We start from the raw sequence: 21,799 nt of genomic DNA on the forward strand, positions 1-21,799 counted from the left end.
GCAGCCTCTAAGGTGCAGGGTTGAGTAACCAGGTGGTAGCCGGCTAGTAACAGTGACTAAGTTCAGGGCAGGGTACTGGGTGGAAGCTGGCTAGTGATGGCTATTTAACAGTCTGATGGCCATGAGAAAGAGACTGAAAAGCAGCTTCTCAGTCCTAGCTTTGATGCACCTGTACTGACCTCACCTTCTGGATTATAGCGGGGTGAACTGGCCGTGGCTCTGGTGGTTGATGCCATTCTTGGCCTTCCTGTGATGTGTTGGGCAAACCGCACCACCCTCTGGAGAGCCCTGCATTTGCAGACGGTACAGTTGCTGTACCAGGCTGTGATACAGTCCGACAGGATGCTCTCAATGATTCATCTGTAAAAGTTTATGAGTGTCTTAGGGGCCAAGCCGAATTTCTTCAGCCTCCTGAGGTTGAAGAGGCACTGTTGTGCCTTATTCACCACACTGTCTGTGTGGATGAACCATTTCAGATTGTCAGTGATGTAGAACTTGAAGCTTTTCACCACTCCCCAGTCGATGTGGATGGAGATGTGCTCCCTCTGCTGTCTCCTGAAGTCCATGATCAGCTCCTTTGTTTTGTTGATGTTGACGGAGATGTTATTTTCCTGGCACCACTCCGCCAGTGCCCTCACCTCCTCCCTGTAGGCTGTCTCGTCATTGCTGGTAATCAGGCCTACTACTGTTGTGTCATCTACAAACTTGATGATTGGGTTGGAGGCGTGCGTGGCCAAACAGTCATGGGTGAACAGGGAGTACAGGAGGGTGCTGAGCAATAATAGCGATAGTCATTTGGTTCAGGTCCCTTTACTTTCTAGGGTACAGGAACAATGGTGGACATCTTGAAGCAAGTGGGGACAGCAGACTGGGATAGGGAGAGATTGAATATGTTCGTAAACACTCCAGCCAGCTGGTCTGCACATGCACTGAGGACGCAGCTAGGGATGCCAACTGGACCAGCAGCCTTGTGAGGTTAAACACGCTTAAAATGTCTTACTTACGTTGGCCATGACGAACAAGAGCCCACAGTCCTCAGGAGCAGCCCACATCGGTGGCACTGTGTTATCCTCAAAGTGGACGAAGAAGGTGTTTAGCTTGTCCGGGAGCAAGACGTCTGTGTTCGCAACGTAGCTGTTTATCCCTTACTAATCTGTGATTGTCTGGAGTCCCTACCACATACGTCTTGTGTCTGAGCCATTGATTTACGACTCCACTTTGGCTCTGTACTGATGTTTTGCCTGTTTGATTGACTTAGAGGACATACCTGCATTGTTTGTATTTAACCATATTGCCAGTCACCTTGCCGTGGTTAAATGCGGTGGTTCTCGCTTTCAGTTTTGCGTGAATGCTGCCATTTATCCATGGTTTTTGGTCTGGATAGGTTTTAATAGTAACATTGGAAACAACATCCCCTATACACTTCCTGATTAACTTCTCTGGGATATGTGGGATGCTAACGTCCCACTTGGCCAAAAGCCAGTAAAAATGCAGAGCGCCAAATTCAAATAAATTACTATAAAAATCAAACTTTCATTAAATCACACATGAAAGATATCAAATTAAAGCTACACTGGTTGTGAATCCAGCCAACATGTCTGATTTTAAAAAGGATTTATGGCGAAAGCACACCTTGCGATTATGTTAGGTCAGTAGATAGCCACAGAAAAACACAGCCATTTTTCCAGCCAAAGAGAGGAGTAACAAAAAGCAGAAATAGAGATAAAATTAATCACTAACCTTTGATGATCTTCATCAGATGACACTCATAGGACTTCATGTTACACAATACATGTATGTTTTGTTCGGTAAAGTTCATATTTATATCCAAAAATCTGAGTTTAGGCAGGACGCTACTGTCTCACTTGGCCAAAAGCCAGAGAAAATGCAGAGCGCCAAATTGAAATAAATTACTATAAAAATCAAACTTTCATTAAATCACACATGAAAGATATCAAATTAAAGCTACACTGGTTGTGAATCCAGCCAACATGTCTGAATTCAAATAGGCTTTTCGGCGAAAGCAAACGATGCTATTATCTGAGTTAGCACCATAGTAAACAAAGAGAGAGAAGCATATTTCAACCCTGCAGGCGCGACACAAAACGCAGAAATAAAAATATCATTCATGCCTTACCTTTGACGAGCTTCTGTTGTTGGCACTCCAATATGTCCCATAAACATCACAAATGGTCCTTTTGTTCGATTAATTCCGTCGATATATATCCAAAATGTCCATTTATTTGGCGCGTTTGATCCAGAAAAACACAGGTTCCAACTTGTGAAACGTGACTACAAAATATCTCAAAAGTTACCTGTAAACTTTGCCAAAACATTTCAAACCACTTTTGTAATACAACTTTAGGTATTTTTTAACGTAAATAATCGATAAAATTGAAGACGGGGTGATCTGTGTTCAATACAGGATTAAAACAAACTGTAGCTAGTTTTCTGGTCAGGCACCTCTAACTAACAGGACACTTCCAGTGACCCTTGTTCAAGATGGCCGTTACACAAAGGAAAAAAGGAAAGGAAAAAACCTCAACCAATTTCTAAAGACTGTTGACATCCAGTGGAAGCGGTAGGAACTGCAAGAAGGTCAATTAGAAATCTGTATTCCCAATGAAAACACATTGAAAAGAGAGTGACCTCAACAAAAAAAAAATCTGAATGGTTTGTCCTCGGGGTTTCGCCTGCTAAATAAGTTCTGTTATACTCACAGACATGATTCAAACAGTTTTAGAAACTTCAAAGTGGTTTCTATCCAAATCTACTAATAATATGCATATCTGATCTTCTGGGGATGAGTAGCTGGCAGTTGAATTTGGGTATGCTTTTCATCCAAACGTGAAAATGCTGCCCCCTATCCTAGAGAAGTTTTAACTCAGTTACTGTGTCAGTATATACATTAATGTTATTCTCAGAGGCAACCCGGGAACAAATCCCAGTCCACGTGATCGAAAACAATCTTGAAGCATGGATTGAAATGGGTCAGACCAGCGTTGAATAGACCTTAACACGGGAACTTCCTGTTTGAGTTTCTACATATAAGAAGGGAGAAGCAGAATGGAGTTTTGATCTGATTTCCCTAAGGGAGTGCGGGGATGGCCTTGTAGCAATCCTTGAAGGGAGAGTAAAAAATTGTCCAGAGTTTTTTAAGCACAAGTATTACAGGCAATGTGTTGATAGAACATCGGTAGCGTTTTCCTCAGATTTGATTTGTTAAAGTCCCCAGCTACAATAAATGCGGCCTCATGGTATCAGCTTGAGTGGGAATATACATGGCTGTTAATATAATCAAAGAATTTTCTTGGGAGGTAATACGGTCGGCATTTGATTGGGAGGTATTCTAGGTTAGGTGAACAAAAGGACTTGAGTTCCTGTACGTTTCCACAATCACACCATGAGTAGTTGATCATGAAACATACACCTCCGCCTTTCTTCTTCCAGGAGGGTTCTTTATTCCTGTCTGCACAATGTACTGAGAACCCAGCTGGCTCGATGGACGGGGCTAGTATATCCGGAGAGAGCCATGATTCCAAAAAATAGTATCTTACAGTCCCTGATGTCTCTCTGGAAGGAAATCCTCGCCCTGAGCTCGTCTACTTCACTGTGCAGTGACTGAACATTAGCGAGTACTCAGAAGTGGTGGATGGTGTGCACGCCTCCTGAGTCGGACTAGAAGTCCACACATCCACTGTGGAGCTCTATTTGACTCATGGAAGGCCCTATTCTAATACTCTTAAAGAACATACTATAAAGTCTTAAATGCATTCTTCCTTCCTATCTCTGTTGATGTAGCATTTTACACAAAACAACCACATACTGTATCATAGCAAGTAAAAACTTTCCTCAATAAAGCAGCTATCAGCATACCAGCAAACCAGTGGCAGTCAGTGCCATTTAAGATGAGGGAGGATTAGAATTTTTTTGAGTATGGCCTTATTTCTATACAGCATATTGGATGTCTGTCATTCATATTACATTTAACATTACATTTAAGTCATTTAGCAGACTCTCTTATCCAGAGCGACTTACAAATTGGTGCATTCACCTTATGATATCCAGTGGAACAACCACTTTACAATAGTGCATCTAAATCTTTTAAGGGGGGGGGGGGGGGGGGGTTAGAAGGATTACTTTATCCTATCCTAGGTATTCCTTAAAGAGGTGGGGTTTCAGGTGTCTCCGGAAGGTGGTGATTGACTCCGCTGACCTGACGTCGTGAGGGAGTTTGTTCCACCATTGGGGTGCCAGAGCAGCGAACAGTTTTCCATTCACCCAGCTCAATGTAACATAGATAGGTTTAGGCTACGACCTGATACTTATATATTCCATGTACCCCTCATGAGGTTGCTACACCCTAACCTATTAATGAAAGTTTACAAGGTAGGTGCACAGGTCGAGAGAATTTTGACTAATAAAGGTCACAGACAGTGACACATTCACTACCGCCTTGCACACTTTTGCCTGCAATTAGCTGATCTAAATAAAAATAAAAATCTAGGTTGTAATCATTAGTCCAACAGTTGCAACAAAGTTTATATTGGACAAATGCAGTTATATTTATCCCTGTTGAGGTCTGTTTAAGAAATGTTTTTCAACAGACGTGGTAGAATGAATACAACCCTGATCACACGGAAACAGTTAATTTTCATAGCACCCACATAAAAACAGCATAATCACTTTTCTCATTTTGTGTATATGTGTATATATATATACACAAATATATAATTATTTCTCACAACTATCTACACGCTCTCCTCCTCTCACCTTTTCCCTTGGCTTGTGGACTTCAGTGCACAACACATCAGCTGTCTTTGAACAGGCAAAAATAACTTTTCAAGCCAAACCTTTATCTCATGACAGCTAATCACTACACACAGCCTACATCGTTGTCATGTCATAGTCAACTTGAACTACTAGAACTAACGCAATAGTAAAACTGCTACAATCATGCAGTGCAGTATACAGTCAGAATGCAGTTCAGCCTTTACACTGCCGGGCCCCGGTGGCAATAAATAAATAAAACCAAAAGCTTACCTTGACTTGAAAAAGACTAGAATTTCAGTATTGAAAGCCATAGCCAGCTAGCTAAACATAGCATCCCTCTCTGTTTGAGCCGGGTGTTCGAGTAGGATAAACTAGCGAGCTGCATTTGCTAGCTAAGTGAAAGTGAAAGTTTAAAAAAAAATACAGACATTAATTTGTTCAAAACTGTTCAACTATTGTCTTTCTCTGTCTTTGAGTCACCACATTTTATGCAGTGCTAGCTAGCTGTAGTTTATGATTTCAGTACTAGATTAATTCTCTGATCCTTTGAATGAGTGGACAACGTAAGTACATGCTGAAAGAGCTCTGATAGGTTGAAGGACATCCTCCTGTTTGGCACTGCTGGCTTTGCCTCGGCAGCGGCCAGTCTTATGTGGGCCAACAGTGGGCCAAATATGGCAAACGATTCTGTATTTATTATGACAGGCCAAATTTGGGCCGATTGTGGCGGGCGATATAATGCCAACAAATATTTCATATAATTTTTTTATTAACCTCCAACGAGTCACCCTCCCGGAACCGGGATCCTCCTCATCAAAAAAGCTGACTAGCATAGCCTAGCCTAACGCGACAGGGATATCATATAATATAATTTCATGAAATCACAAGTCCAATACAGCAAATGAAAGATAAACATCTTGTGAATCCAGCCATCATTTCCGATTTTTAAAATGTTTTACAGCGAAAACACAATATATATTTCTATTAGCTCACCACAATAGCCAAACACACAACGCCATTTATTCACAGTAAAGATAGCTTTCACAACCCACAAATAGAGATAAAATTAATCACTAACCTTTGAACAACTTCATCAGATGACAGTCTTATAACATCATGTTATACAATACATTTATGTTTTGTTCGAAAATGTGCATATTTAGAGCTACAAATCCTGGTTTTACATTGTGAATAAGTAGCCATGATGCACCAAATTGTCCGGAGCAATTTTGGACAGTCACGTAATCTAACCAAAAAACTCATCATAAACTTTACTAAAAAATACATGTTGTGCAGCAAATGAAAGATACACTGGTTCTTAATGCAACCGCTGTGTTAGATTTTAAAAAATAACTTTAGTACAACATACAGCATGCAATATTGTGAGACAGCGCTCACCTATTCTCCGCCTTGTTGGAGCCAACATATTCCACAAAAATACGAAATAACATCATAAATATTCTCTTACTTTTGATGATCTTCCATCAGAATGTTGTGCAAGGAGTCCTAGTTCCAGAATAAATCATTGTTTTGTTTTAGAATGTCCATTTCCTCTATCGAATTAGCAACTTTGGCTAGCCATGTGGAGGGCACATGTCCAATAAATCTTTGCGCATGGAACGAAAAATACCAAAATTCCCAATAAACGTCGAATAAACTGGTCAAACTCGGTTGAAAATCCTACTTTATGATGTTTTTCTCATATGTATCCAATAAAATCAGAGCCGGAGCATTTCGTCGTGTATACGTAACGCATTTCAGAAGACAATGTGAGGTTTCCTGGTGCGCAGTTGAATACTGACAAAAGAGCGGACCTGTCACTCCAAAAGCTCTCATTCGGTCTCACATCAAGCTAGACACCCCATTCAACATTCTACTGCCTGTTTACATCTAGTGGAAGGCGTATGAAGTGCATACAGATCCATAAATATAAGCCAGTTGAATAGGCAGGCCCTGACACAGAGCCCCATTTTCAGAATTTTCACTTCCTGTTTGGAAGTTTGCTGCCAAATGAGTTCTGTTTTACTCACAGATATAATTCAAACAGTTTTAGAAACTTCAGAGTGTTTTCTATACAATAGTAATAATAATATGCATATTGTATGATCTAGAACAGAGTACGAGGCCGTTTAATTTGGGCACGATTTTTTTCCAAAGTGAAAACAGCGCCCCCTATTAAGAAGAAGTTTTAATTATGCACTCAAAATTTGAGCCCTCTCATATTTACATATCAATTTCACAGTTATATTTAATTTATATTTACTCCCTGTTTGCAAATTTTCTGTAAACTTTGATCCAAAGTTAAGTTAAACTTTGATCCATTTCAATAAACCTTTTAGATTGTTATTAATATTTTAGATTGTGTATTATTATATTTTGTACTTTCTGTTGTTGACCTACATGCAAGTAAGCATTTCATATTAAGGTATTACTCTAGTTCTTGCATATGACAATAAACGTACTCGCCTTGACAATGGATTGCAATCAACCCCCTTTTTTGGTGCTATACAAAGTTTAACCTATTTAATGGTTCTTTAGAACTTAAGGAAAGGGTTCTTTATATAGCCATACAGGTTCCATTCATAACCTTAAGCATGGTTTTAATATACGTTTTAAAAGCATCAAATAGGGTTTAACTATCTTTAAAACAAAGAACTTTCACTATTTAAAACCATTTTTCTTTTTTTGGGGTGTACCAAATGTTTTACTCTGTTAGGTTAATCAAAGTGAATACTTCCAACCCCTAGTCATATGATATGAACAACCAATTAAACTACACGACCCCTGCTATTTCGAGAGGAGACCCCCGGGATCAGTTTACCAACTTGCAGCATCGCTAGCTAGCTACATGCGACAATAACACTGTTGTTGGATCGGTTGCATCCAATATAGGGTGACCAGGCATCCCCGTTTTCTGGGGACAGTCCCCGTTTTTGGTGGCCTGTCCCTGGCTGGAGCTGTGCCCGTTTTTAACAGTGAGTTAAAAACAGACCGCAAAGTGAAATAATATTTTACGTGGCAAGAAAGACTGGGAAGCAGAGCCTACCGGTAGACATGCTAATCGCGTTGTGCTTGTTTTGACCAACAGAGGGGGCTGCTGGCTATAGCAGTTTCATTCACTCAGTGAAGAGCACTTTTTGCCAGTCCTGTTTGGTCCAGTGACGGTGGGTTTGTGCCCATAGGCTACGTTGTTGCCGGTGATGTCTGATGAGGACCTGCCTTACAACAGGCCTACAAGCCCTCAGACCAGCCTCTCTCAGCCTATTGCGGACAGTCTGAGCACTGATGGAGGGATTATGCGTTCCTGGTGTAACTCGGGCAGCTGTTGTTATCACCCTGTACCTGTCAGATGTACTGATCCTGTGCAGGTTTTGCTACACGTGGTCTGCCACTGCGAGGACGATCCGCTGTCCGTCCTGTCTCCCTGTAGCGTTGTCTTAGGTGTGTCACAGTACAGACATTGCAATTTATTGCCCTGGCCACATCTGCAGTCCTCATGTCTCCTTGCAACATGCCTAAGGCACATTCACGCAGATGAGCAGGGACCCTGGGCATCTTTCGTTTGGTGTTTTTCAGAGTCAGTAGAAAGGCCTCTTTAGTGTCCTAAGTTTTCATAACTGTGACCTTAATTGCCTACCATCTGTAAGCTGTTAGTGTCTTAAAACTTCTTGTCAATAGGGGGCGCTATTTTCACTTTGGAAAAAATCGTGCCCAATTTAAACGGCCTCGTACTCTATTCTAGATCATACAATATGCATATTATTATATTACTATTGGATATTACTATTGGATAAAAAACACTCTTAAGTTTCTAAAACTGTTTGAATTATATCTGTGAGTAAAACAGAACTCATTTGGCAGCAAACTTCCAGACAGGAAGTGAAAATTCTGAAAATGGGGCTCTGTTTCAGGGCCTGCCTTTTCAATTGCCTTATATTTATCGATATGCATGCACTTCATACGCCTTCCACTAGATGTCAACAGGCAGTGGAAGGTGGAATGGGGTGTCTAGCTTGATCTGAGGTCGAACAAGAGCTTTTGGAGTGGCAGGTCTGGAAATTTCTTTGTCTTCTCTGGCGCGCGAAGTACGTCGACATTGTCTTCTGATAAGCGTTCGGTATACACGGCGGATATCTCCGGCTCTGATTTTATTTGATACATGTGATAATAACATCATAAAGTAGTTTTTTTCAACCGAGTTTTATCAGTTTATTCAACGTTTATTGGGACTTTTGGAGTTTTCCATTCCCAGTTTTCCATTCCCAGAGAGGGTGGGAACGTTATCAACCTTGGCTAGCATTGTTGGCGCGAATTCGACAGAAGAAAAGGACATTCTAAAACCAAACAACGATTTATTCTGGACCAAGGACTCCTTGTACAAGATTCTGATGGAAGCTCAGCAAAAGTAAGAACAATTTATGATGTTATTTCGTATTTCTGTGGAAAATGTTGATTCCTATTCTCTGCCGTTTTGGCGAGCGCTGTCTCGCAAGCTGTTTGTTATGGTAAAGTTATTTTTAAAAATCTAACACGGCGGTTGCATTAAGAACCAGTGTATCTTTCATTTGCCATGCAACAAGTATTTTTATGTAAAGTTTATGATGAGTTCCTTGGTCAGATTAGGTGAGTGTCCAAAATATCTCTGGAGATTCTGGTGAATCGATGCTACGTATTCACAATGTATAATCAGGATTTGTAGCTCTAAATATGCACATTTTCGAACAAAACATAAGTCTATTGTATAACCTGATGTTATAAGACTGTCATCTGATGAATTTTTTCAAGGTTAGTGATTAATTTTATCTCTATTTTGTCGGTTTTGTGCAAGCTATTGTTGCGGGGAGTAAATTGCGTTGTGTGTTTGGCTACTGTAGTGAGCTAATAGAAATATATATTGTGTTTTCGCTGTAAAACACTTACAAAATCGGAAATATTGGCTGGATTCACAAGATGTTTATCTTTCATTTGCTGTACACCATGTATTTTTCATAAATGTTTTATGATGAGTATTTAGGTATTTCACGTTGCTCTCTGTAATTATTCTGGCTGCTTCGGTGCTATTTGTGATGGTAGCTGCAATGTAAAACTATGATTTATACCTCAAATATGCAAATTTTTGGAACAAAACATACATTTATTGTATAACATGCTATAAGACTGTCATCTGATGAAGTTGTTTCTTGGTTAGTGACTAATTATATCTCTATTTGGTCGGTTTTGTGATAGCTACCTATGCGGTAGAAACATGGTGAAAATATGCGGTTGAGTCTTTGGCTATTGTGGTTAGCTAATATAAATACATATTGTGTTTTCGCCGTAAAACATTTAAAAAATCGGAAATGATGGCTGGATTCACAAGATGTTTATCTTTCATTTGCTGTATTGGACTTGTGATTTCATGAAAATTATATTATATGATATCCCTGTCCCGTTAGGCTAGGCTAGGCTATGCTAGTCAGCTTTTTTGATGAGGATGCTCCCGGATCCGGGATGGGTATAACTGAAAGGTTACGTTCCACAGGTGCATGTTCATTAATTGTTTATGGTTCATAAAACAAGCATGGGAAACAGTGTTTAAACCCTTTACAATGAAGATCTGTGAAGTTATTTGGATTTTTACGAATTATCTTTGAAAGACAGGGTCCTGAAAAAGGGACATTTCTTTTTTTGCTGAGTTTAGTTACAGATCTATGGACTGCATAGCACAACTGACACAGAAGCTTTGAACCAAAGTTTACATGTGCTAGGACAAAATGTGACGCCATAGTGAGTAACGTGTTACAACCATGGACAACTACTTTGGTGTCACAGGACCTAGACCAGGTTGAATTTGTGTCCCTGTCCATTGATTCGTCCAATCATGGACATGTAAAAGCTGCTGCCAATAGTAGTCAGATATTGTAAGATATATGATGGCAGCACATCTGTGGAAACAAAACTTCTTGAATTTGTTGAATTGAAAGGTGAAACAGCAGAGGAAATTGCAGCTGAGGTCCTGGTGGTCATCTAAAAATGTAACCTGGAAAACAAAGTTGTGGCACGCAAATACCAACTTTGGAGGACTGAATAGGCTGGGGAGGGTCAATGTCCATACCAAAGTTAAAAATGCTCCTCAGCGGGAGGTGATTGGCTTAGGTTGTCCTGCCCACATCATTCATAACACAGCCAGAACAGCTTTGGATATGATTCCCCTTTATATTGATTACCTGCTCACAAAGATATTTTCCCCATTCAGAGTAGAAAGACTGAAGAGCTTTTGTGAGTTTGTTGGCCAGGAGTACCATATAATTTTAGGACACAACAATGTTCGCTGGCTGTCCATGCTCCCTGCTCTAGAAAAGTGCTTAAAATGTATGTGCCACTGAAATCCTTTTTTCTTCCTGAAGACAAATACCCTGTTGTTCTATGAACAATGTTCGAAGATCCACTGACTGAACTTTGGCTGGCCTTTGTCCATGAAACCTGACCGTATTCAGTGACACGATAAAGATGTTTGAAGGCCAGGACCGCTGTGCTGTGGAGTCAGCTGCAATTCTGAGAAACATTAAGGCAAAATTGACTGCAAGATGTGAGTTCCTAAAGGGGGTATCGCTTGAAGAATGGAAAACATCTGAGACACCACTTAGTCAGAGATGGAGCACGGTGGTTACCCACTTCAAAGAGAATGACATCCCACACACTTACCTGGCTAGATTAGCGTCTGTTGTCATGTGTTTACCTGGAAGTAATGCACCAGTCGAGAGAGTGTTCTCCCAAATGAATGAAACATGGACAGCAGAAAGAAATAGGTTTACTGTTCCTACCATCAAGGCCATGCTTCTTGTGAAGACAAACTTCAACCTCCCTTGCCAGGAGTTCATGGAGAAGCTGGCCAAAGACAGAGCAATCCTGAAGAAAATACATTCTTCTGAGAAATATACAAATTAGGTTGGTATAAATTAGGTTGGTATAAGTATATTATGACACCAATCTCATCATTATATTTTTTCTTTATTATGTTGTTAAGTATTTCACATATACTATTGCCTCTGTTTTTTTTCCAATTTTGCTCATGTTCTCTTCTGCTCTTATTCTACCCAGACTACTAGGACCACTGAATGGCTGTTCAGATTGGACAGTTCTGTCTTGTCTGTAGTGCTTCTGTAATACAGTTGTTTTCTCTGTCTATCACAGTGTGCCTGTTAGACTAAATACATGAAACCGGAATTGTCCCCCTTTTTTATTTCATAAATAATAACATTGGATATTTTAATTATATTCACCGCCGAACTGGAAATGTCCCCTGTTTTCATTTCAGAAATCTGGTCAACTTAATCCAACAGCTAGCTAACTTCCTTCATGAACATCGGTAAATTAGCTATTTTTCCCTACCTGACCTTTATATAGCTTAACTAGCTAGCTGTCAATAATGTATTTTCCTTATGAAACTGCAATTGGACTGTGAAAAATGTAGTGGAGACAAGGAAACCTGGCTAGGTTAGCTAGCTAGGAATTTCTGGCAACGAGCTAACATTAGCTAGCCAAAAACATCAGCTAGCTAGCTTGTCAAGCAGCCTTAAAAGCTAGCAATAATTATATCGGAGCAAGTAGGCTGTCAACTGAAATTATTTGCTGTCCGGTTATTTGACAAACATTTGTGAGATAAATCGAGGAGCTTGTTCTTTGTGATCACTAGCTAGCTATCTTAAATGAACATGTCACTAGCTAGCTATCTTAAATTTACTTAGTTGCCCAAGTTAAAGTAGCTGGTTTACTAACAGTAGCTAGCTACTCACTAGCTAGTTCTAATTTTTCTTTTAAGTTGTGTAAGTTAGCGGTTAAGGGGTCAGGATGAGGATGTTAAGTATTCAAGGGTGAGTACTGTAGCTAGCTAACTATAGCTAACACTATTTGGAAGAAAAAAAACTGTTACTAGTTTTTCAGCAGCCAATAGGCTATTCAAATTAGGTGAATTACTTAATATTGACATACAATATCCATATGTTATGGTCACTTTCTGTGCTTACAGATTAACTATTTGGGAATGAAAGATGGCTGTGATGTGAAAGAGAGTATGTGGAGGATCGTGGTACACATAATCTCCCATGATCGTTCAAAGACCATGAACTGGAGGTGAATCAATGGAAAACTGCCAACTGCAGCTAAAAAATATAGTTAATTGTAAGTTAATGTTCTACTGTTGCCAAAGTCCTTCATGAATACTAGAAGTAAACCAATGATTCTTTATTCCCTAATTTTCATTTAAAGCCGCGATGAGTCCGATGCAACTGACAAAGAAGTGGAAAAAAGCGTCAAAAGTCTGTCAGGGGATCGAAAATGGTGGTTGCAAGGAAGGAAGACAAAGAAGTGAGAGGTTGGACAATATGTAGATACTCTTGGTGGGGTTCTGATGATAACCACCAGAGGATTAAAAAATGTTTCACAAATGTTTGTTCCAATACTACACCATAAACCCTACATTTCTAACCGTGGGTGTCATGCCCTGGTCTTAGTTATCTTTGTTTTCTTTATTATTTTAGTTAGGTCAGGGTGTGACATGGGGGATGTATGTGTTTTGTATTGTCTAGGGGTTTTGTATGTTTATGAGGCAGTGTCTAGTCTAGGTGTTTGTATGTCTATGGCTGCCTAGATTGGTTCTCAATTAGAGGCAGCTGTTGAGCATTGTCTCTGATTGGGAACCATATTTAGGCAGCCATATTCATTGGGTATTTCGTGGGTTATTGTCTATGTCTATGTGCAGTGTTTGTGTCAGCACTATTTGTTTATAGCGTCACGTTCGTCGTTTTGTTGTTTTGTATAGTTTGTATAGTGTTCTTCGTTTCGCTTAATTAAAAGAAGAATGTATTGTTATCACGCTGCGCCTTGGTCCTCCTCTGTTCCACCATATAACGATCGTGACAGAATAACCCACCAACCAAGGACCAAGCAGCGTGGTAAAGGACAGCAGCAGCAGCGGCAAAATACACAGGACTCCTGGACATGGGAAGAAATTCTGGACGGTAAGGGACCCTGGGTTCAAGCTGGAGAATATCGCCGCCCTTGTGAAGAGCTGGAGGCAGCTAAAGCCGAGAGGTGGTGGTATGAGGAGGCAGCACGGAAGCGCGGCTGGAAGCCAGAGAGGCAGCCCCAAAAATTTATTGGGGGGGGGCTCTCGGGGAGTGTGGCGAAGTCAGGTAGGAGACCTGCGCCAACTCCCCGTGCTTACCGTGGAGAGCGAGAGTACGGGCAGACACCGTGTTATGCGGAAGAGCGCACGGTGTTTCCTGTACGTGTGCATAGCCCGGTGCAGTACATCCCAGCTCCTCGTATCGGCCGGGCTAGAGTGGGCATCGAGCCAGGTGCCATGAAGCCGGCTCAACGCATTTGGTCTCCAGTGCGTCTCCTCGGGCCGGTGTACATGGCACCAGCCTTATGCATGGTGTCCCCGGTTCGCCAGCACAGCCCAGTGCGGGTTATTCCACCTCGCCGCACTGGCCGGGATAAGGGGAGTATTCAACCAGGTAAGGTTGGGCAGGCTCGGTGCTCAAGAGCTCCAGTACGCCTTCACGGTCCGGTATATCCGGTGCCACCTCCTCGCACCAGCCCAGCCCAGTGTCACGACAGGTTTTTGACGGTCGTAAATAACGAAACTCCTTTCCCCACTCTGCGAAAATGAAGGTTGTGAATCCCTTTGTTACCATAGAGAAAGACTTTGCAGTACGGTAACGTCAAAGATTGAATAATTGAACAGTATTTCTGTATTCCAACCAGTTGGAGTGGTCCGTGGACACTTAAGGAACAGTCATGTCGAGTTTGTTTTATTTGGTGACCTCATGAAGGACAGGAGACACACATTACTGTTTCTTTGTTTGTATACACTTCTCAATTATGGGATTTGCATCTGAATGTTGTATACAATAAATTATTGAGTATAGGAATGCTTTAGAAAAGATGTAATGTGATGTTAGCCTTCTAAATGATATTATGGGTTTTCATATAAAGTTTTAACTAGTCAGTGACCACACCCTGTGAGTACAGACATTTACATCGGCGTCACGGAACGCCCCCTTTTCTACTCTAGTATAAAAGCCACTTCCAACAAAATTGACATTAGACCAGAAAATATGGAACTGTTGCTACATGTTGAAATGGTTGTTCATTCAAACTAGAGTCAAGATAACGCCAGAACGAGGTCCCCACGTTGGAATGGCTATCACTCTAGAGACCAGAAAACATGGAAGCTGTCGCTACATGTTAAAATGGTTGGCAACTCTACCAAAGGATAAGACCAGAGAACGTGGAGATCATTCCCATGTTGAAATGGCTAAGAAGTCTACAAACTAAAGAACAATTATTCAGGCTACTTTAGTCTGGTAAACGCATCCGTCCTAAGAACATTTCCGAATTGTACTCTGAAGTACCCATTATAACTACCTACAACTCCGACGGACTTTGATCTCTGGTGGACAAACCAGAGGCTTTCTGTCGACTGACTAACCAGCAGACGGACCGGCGATTGCAGAGGGACAACAAAGGCATACACTTGTAAATCTGGAAATTGCATTTCTAAAATCCAAATGAGGTTGTTAGGGTGCTAAATGTCCATACTTCCGATGAAGTATTCAACTGTATGTATGTAGGGAAATCATTCTGATTTTCCCGCTCTTGAACTGTCCCCACCCCTTTCCTTTGTCTACCAAGCCGTCATATCGGCTTAGCCTACTAGGTACTTTTCTATCATGTCAATAACCAATGTATGACCTAATTGTGTGTGCTTATTTAATTCTGTGATTGATTAAGTTAGTTAGTAAATGAATAATTAAGCCAATTTGTATATCGCTGATTCATGATCTATGCTAGGGTTCGTGCAGATATCCAAGGGTTTGCAACATTCAGAATATGACTGATGAGGTAATAATATATTAACAAGTGACTGTAATCGATAAGATATGACAATTGGAACTCTATAAACTAAATTTTTCCTTGTTGCCCCAACTTCCTAGTTAATTACTATTCCGTGATTCGTTGAATAATTACACATAGCGAATTGATTTGATAATATAGAGCAGGGGTGTCAAACATACGGCCCGCGGGCCGGAACCGGCCCCCAAGGAGGTTCGATCAGGCCCGCAGGATAATTTGAAAGTGGAAAAAATGCATAAAAGACATGGAATTAATATTTTTAATTCGCTGCAATTCATGGATTATCCGCTAAGGGGCGCACTCTTTCCATCAGAGTAGAAGACAAGCCGCATCACTGAGACAGACTGAAAACAGCAGACGGTATCAATGCGCCATCTGCTGCTTGTTACGACGTTGTTAATACCTTGGTCTCTACCTCTCCGCTACACCCTCATTAGCCAAAATGTCGTTATCCAAACGGAGAAAAGTAGATAAGGAGTGTAGAATTTTCAAAGAAAAATGGACCACGTCCTATTTATTTACAGAGATGCACGGAAAACCTTCGTGCTTGGTGTGTTTGCAACAAGTTTCGGTATTGAAGGAATATAATATTCGACGCCACTACGAGACTCATCACAGCGAAAAATATGACGGCTTGCAAGGACAACTGAGAAGAGATAAGATTAACGAATTGCTGGCGGGTCTGAGGAAACAGCAGTCAACTTTCATCCAGAGCCGAGAAGTCAGTGAAGCAGCGGTAAAAGCCAGCTACCTAATTGCTAGCGAAATAGCATTAGCATCGAAGCCGTATTCCGACGGTGACTTTGTTAAACGATGCATGATGAAGGCGGCTGAACTTGTATGTCCCGAGAAGCGACAAGCTTTTGCCAATATTAGCCTGACGAGGAATACTATAGCAGAGAGGATTTCGGAACTATCGGCAGATTTAGACAGTCAATTGAAACAGAGAGTCAAGTCATTTATTGCATTTTCCGTGGCAATTGACGAGAGCACTGACATCACAGACGTGGCCCAACTGGCCATATTTATTCGAGGAGTTGATGAGACATTGACTGTTACTGAAGAGTTTCTTGAGTTGGTGCCAATGATGGACACCACAACAGCCGAGGACATTTTCGGCTCTGTCGTTGCTGCATTGGACAGAGTTGGAGTGGACTGGTCCCGCGCTGTCAGCCTGGCTACAGACGGCGCGCCATCCATGGTCGGAAAGAAAGCAGGTGTCGCGACAAAGTTCAAAGACAAAGTACAAGCCCTTAATGGAGGAGATCGTTTCTGGACATTTCACTGTATTTTGCACCAGGAGGCATTGTGTTGCAAGTCGCTGAAAATGGACCACGTCATGGAGGTGGTTGTTCGCACTGTAAATTTCATCCGGTCCAGAGGTCTGAACCATCGTCAGTTTGACAAACTTCTCAGTGACAGCAACATTACCCACAGCCTGCCATACCACACTGAAGTGAGATGGTTAAGCCGAGGCGCTGTGCTGAGGCATTTCTTTGATCTACGAGAGGAAATCGGACAGTTCATGGAGAAAAAAGGAAAACCGGTGTTGGAATTACAATCTCAGGAATGGCTACGGGACCTTGCATTCTTGGTTGATATTACTGAACACTTGAACAATCTGAACAAAATGTTGCAAGGCCGCAAAAAAGTTGTCACACAGTTTTCTGACAACATACATGCATTTAAGTTGAAGCTGACTTTGTGGGAGATGCAACTGGCAAATGGCAACCCTGCTCATTTCCCCTGTCTGAGAGATGTGTGTGTGACCAGACCTGATGCGGACATGAAACGGTACAAAGACAAAATTGCAGGACTACTGCGGGAGTTTGAGAAACGTTTTCAGGTATTTGGTGAACTTGAGACAGAATTTTCAGTTTTTCGCTCACCTTTCACAGTTAAAGCTTCTGATCTGCCGGTCGAAATTCAGCTAGAGATAATTGATTTGCAGTGTGATGCAGATTTGAAGGGCAAATTTGCCTCTGTAGGTCTGGACAGATTTTATCAGTATCTACTACCAGGGTACCCCAAATTAACAGCCCTGGCTGCTAAAATTTTGTGCATGTTTGGGACAACCTACCTTTGTGAACAAATTTTCTCAGTGATGAATATCAATAAAACAAAAATGCGTTCAAGGCTCACAAACAAGCACTTAAATGACATTCTGAAAGTGACAGCTAGTCAGGACATGACACCTGGTGTTGATGCACTTGTACAGGCCAAAAGATGCCAAGTTTCAGGAACAAATACAAGTCCAGACTAGACTAACACCTTTAAAATGCTGCCTTAGATACTGTTTGCATTGAAAGAATACAGCTCTGTGAAGATGAATCCTTACTGTGGTGATTTAAAAAATGTGCACTTTAATGTTAGTCAGCAGCTTCAAAACAAAAGTTGTGTGATGGAATTCTACTGTTCATACAACTCCATAAATTTTCAGTATGTATTGTATGTGTATGTATGTTTCATGTATGAAGTTTACAGATTTACAGGACAGGCGAACACTTTCTTCATTACACATTTAAAATCACTCTCCTTAGTTTGTAAGGTGTACGCAGGGATTACATTTAGATTTTATATGCGTATGTGTAAGTGGTTTAAAAATTCCTTTCTTTAAAAGTCTCATTTAATCTTAAAGTGCATTACTATATTTTTCAGTACCAATTAAAGTTTTGTGCCTTTGTACAATCAGTGGGATCAGTTGCAATGCATATTTGTGAATGATAAAAGTAAATTGCACATTTGTCTAAGGAAATATGAGGTGTTTCATGAAATGTTTTGTAAAAGGATAGTTCATTAAATTTCAATATTTTCCTAATGTTCTTGTGCTTCTTTACACCAAAACAAAGGAAAGACATGATATTTTGGTTATTTATAGCAGAGTATGGTATAATTTTAATGGTCCGGCCCACTTGACATCTCCCTAGGCCGTATGTGGCCCACGATGCGAAATGAGTTTGACACCCCTGATATAGAGTCTTCACATTTAATGACAGCAAATGCTACGACGGTGTCCTAAATACTGAAATTGTCCTTCAACTGCTGTAATTTGATTTCGCAACTTGTGAATCAGATTGTTACTTGGTCCTGTCCGGACAAACCAAATGTGGGGTTGTAGCTCAAGAAGAGCCACATTGTAGTTTTATCATTGTATGTATTATCTTTTGCTGGTGAATAAAATGTACAAATCACAGTCCAACTCTGTCTTTAATGTTTTAGAAATGTTGTTCTCTGGACCACACTATCTACCTAGAGTTTTCATCTGTATTTTTCATAGCTGTTTACATACCACCACAGACTGAGGCTGGCACTAAGACCGCATTGAAGGAGCTGTATTACCCATAAGCAAACAAGAAAACGCTCACCCAGAGGCGGGGCTCCTAGTAGCCGAGGACTTTAATGCAGGGAAACTTAAATACGTTTTACCAAATTTCGATCAGCATGTTAAATGTGCAACCAGAGGGAAAAGAACTCAGGACCACCTTTACTCCACACACAGAGACGCATACAAAGCTCTCCTTCGCCCTCCATTTGGCAAATCTGACCATAATTCTATCCTCCTGATTCCTGCTTACAAGCAACAATTAAAGCAGGAAGCACCAGTGTCTCGATCAATAATAAAGTGGTCAGATGAAGTAGATGCTAAGCTACAGGACTGTTTTGCTAGCACAGACTGGAATATGTTCTGGGGTTCCACAGATGGCATTGAGGAGTACACCACATCAGTCATTGGCTTCATCAATAAGTGCATCGATGACGTCGTCCCCACAGTGACTGTATGTACATACCCCAACCAGAAGCCATAGATTACAGGCAACATCCGCACTGAGCTAACAGCTAGAGCTGCCGCTTTCAAGGAGCGGGACTCAAACCCAGAAGCTTATAAGAAATCTCGCTATGCCCTCCGACGAACCATCAAACAGGCGAAGCATCAATACAGGACTAAGATTGAATCGTACTACACCGACTCTGACGCTCGTCGGATATGGCAGAGCTTGCTAACCATTACAGACTACAAAGGGAAGCACAGCTAAGAGCTGCCCAGTGACACGAACCTACCAGACGAGCTAAGTAACTTCTATGCTCGCTTTGAGGCAAATAACACTGAAACATGTATGAAAGCATCAGCTGTTCCGGAAGACTGTGTGATCACGCTCTCCACTGCCGTTGTGAGTAAGACCTTTAAACAGGTCAACATTCACAAGGTCGCAAGGCCAGATGGATTACCAGGAGGTGTACTGCGAGCATACGCTGACCAACTCGCAAGTGTATTCACTGACATTTTCAACCTCTCCCTGTCCCAGTCTGTAATACCAACATGTTTTAAGTGGACCACCATAGTCCCTGTGCCCAAGAACACTAAGGTAACCTGTCGAAATGACTACCGACCCGTAGCACTCACGTCTGTATCCATGAAGTGCTTTGAAAGGCTGGTTATGGCTCACATCAACACCATTATCCCAGAAACCCTAGACCCACTACAATTTGCATACCGCCCCAACAAATCCACAGATGATACAATCTCTATTGCACTCCACACTGCCCTTTCCCACCTGGACAAAAGGAACACCTATGTGAGAATGCTATTTGTTGACTACAGCTCAGCGTTCAACACCATAGTGCCCTCAAAGCTCATCAATAAGCTAAGGACCCTGGGACTAAACACCTCCCTCTGCAACTGGATCTTGGACTTCCTGACGGGCCACCCCCAGGTGGTGAGGGTAGGTAACAACACATCCACCACGCTGATCCTCAACACAGAGGCCCCTCAGGGGTGCGTGCTCAGTCCCCTCCTGTACTCCCTGTTCACTCATGACTGCATGGCCAGGCACGCCTCCAACACCATCATTAAGTTTGCCGATGACACAACAGTGGTAGGCCTGATCACCGACAACGACGAGACAGCCTATAGGGAGATCAGAGACCTGGCCGTGTGGTGCCAGGACAACAACCTCTCCCTCAATGTGATCAAGACAAAGGAGTTGATTGTGGACTACAGGAAAAAGAGGACCGAGCACGCTCCCATTCTCATCGTCGGCACTGTAGTGGAACAGGTTGAGAGCTTCAAGTTCCTTGGTGTCCACATCACCAACAAACTAACATGGTCCAAGCACACCAAGACAGTTGTGAAGAGGGCACGACAACGCCTATTCCCCCTCAGGAGACTGAAAAGATTTGGCATGGGTCCTCAGATCCTCAAAAGGTTCTACAGCTGCACCATCGAGAGCATCCTGACTGGTTGCATCACTGCCTGGTATGGCAACTGCTCGGCCTCCGACCGTGAGGCACCACAGAGGGTAGTGCGAATTGCTCAGTATATCACTAGGGCCTAGCTTCCTGCCATCCAGGATGTTTTACCAGGCGGTGTCCTGCCATTCAGGATGTTTTACCAGGCGGTGTCAGAGGAAGGCCCTAAAAAGTCAGACTCCAGCCACCCTAGTCTCTGCTACCACACGGCAAGCGGTACCGGAGCGCCAAGTCTAGGTCCAAGATGCTTTTAAACAGCTTCTACCCCCAAGCCATAAGACTCCTGAACATCTAATCAAATGGCTACCCATACTTTTTGCGTTGCCCCCACCCTCCCCCTCTTTTACACCGCTGCTACTCTCTGTTGTTATCATCTATGCATAGTCACTTTAATAACTCTACCTACATGTACATATTACCTCAACTAACCGGTGCCCCCCTTATATTGTCTCGCTATTGTTATTTTACTGCTTCTCTTTAATTACTTGTTACTTTTATTTCTTATTCTTATCTGCATTTTTTTTCAACTGCATTGTTGTTTAGGGGCTCGTAAGTAAATATTTCACTGTAAGGGCTGTTGTATTCGACGCATGTGACTAATAACATTTTATTTGATTTGAAATTTAGTTACAAGGTGGGTCAATTCTGGCTGAGTTATGGCTGGGCCACTGCAGGGCCCTAATTCCAAACCACATGTGGGCGACACAAAAGTGGCCGATGTGGGCCAGGTCCAGCCCAGATAAATTCTTGCTACCTGGGATGAGCCTCCTAGGTTTTGTATTGAAGTCAATGTACCAGAGGAGGACAGAAGCTATCTTTCCTCTAGCTATAACATGGTGCTACCCTACAGAGTGCTGCTGAGGCTACTGTAGACCTT

The sequence above is a fragment of the Salvelinus namaycush genome, chromosome 9 (assembly GCF_016432855.1).
Source record: "Salvelinus namaycush isolate Seneca chromosome 9, SaNama_1.0, whole genome shotgun sequence".
Taxonomy (NCBI): Eukaryota; Metazoa; Chordata; class Actinopteri; order Salmoniformes; family Salmonidae; genus Salvelinus; species Salvelinus namaycush.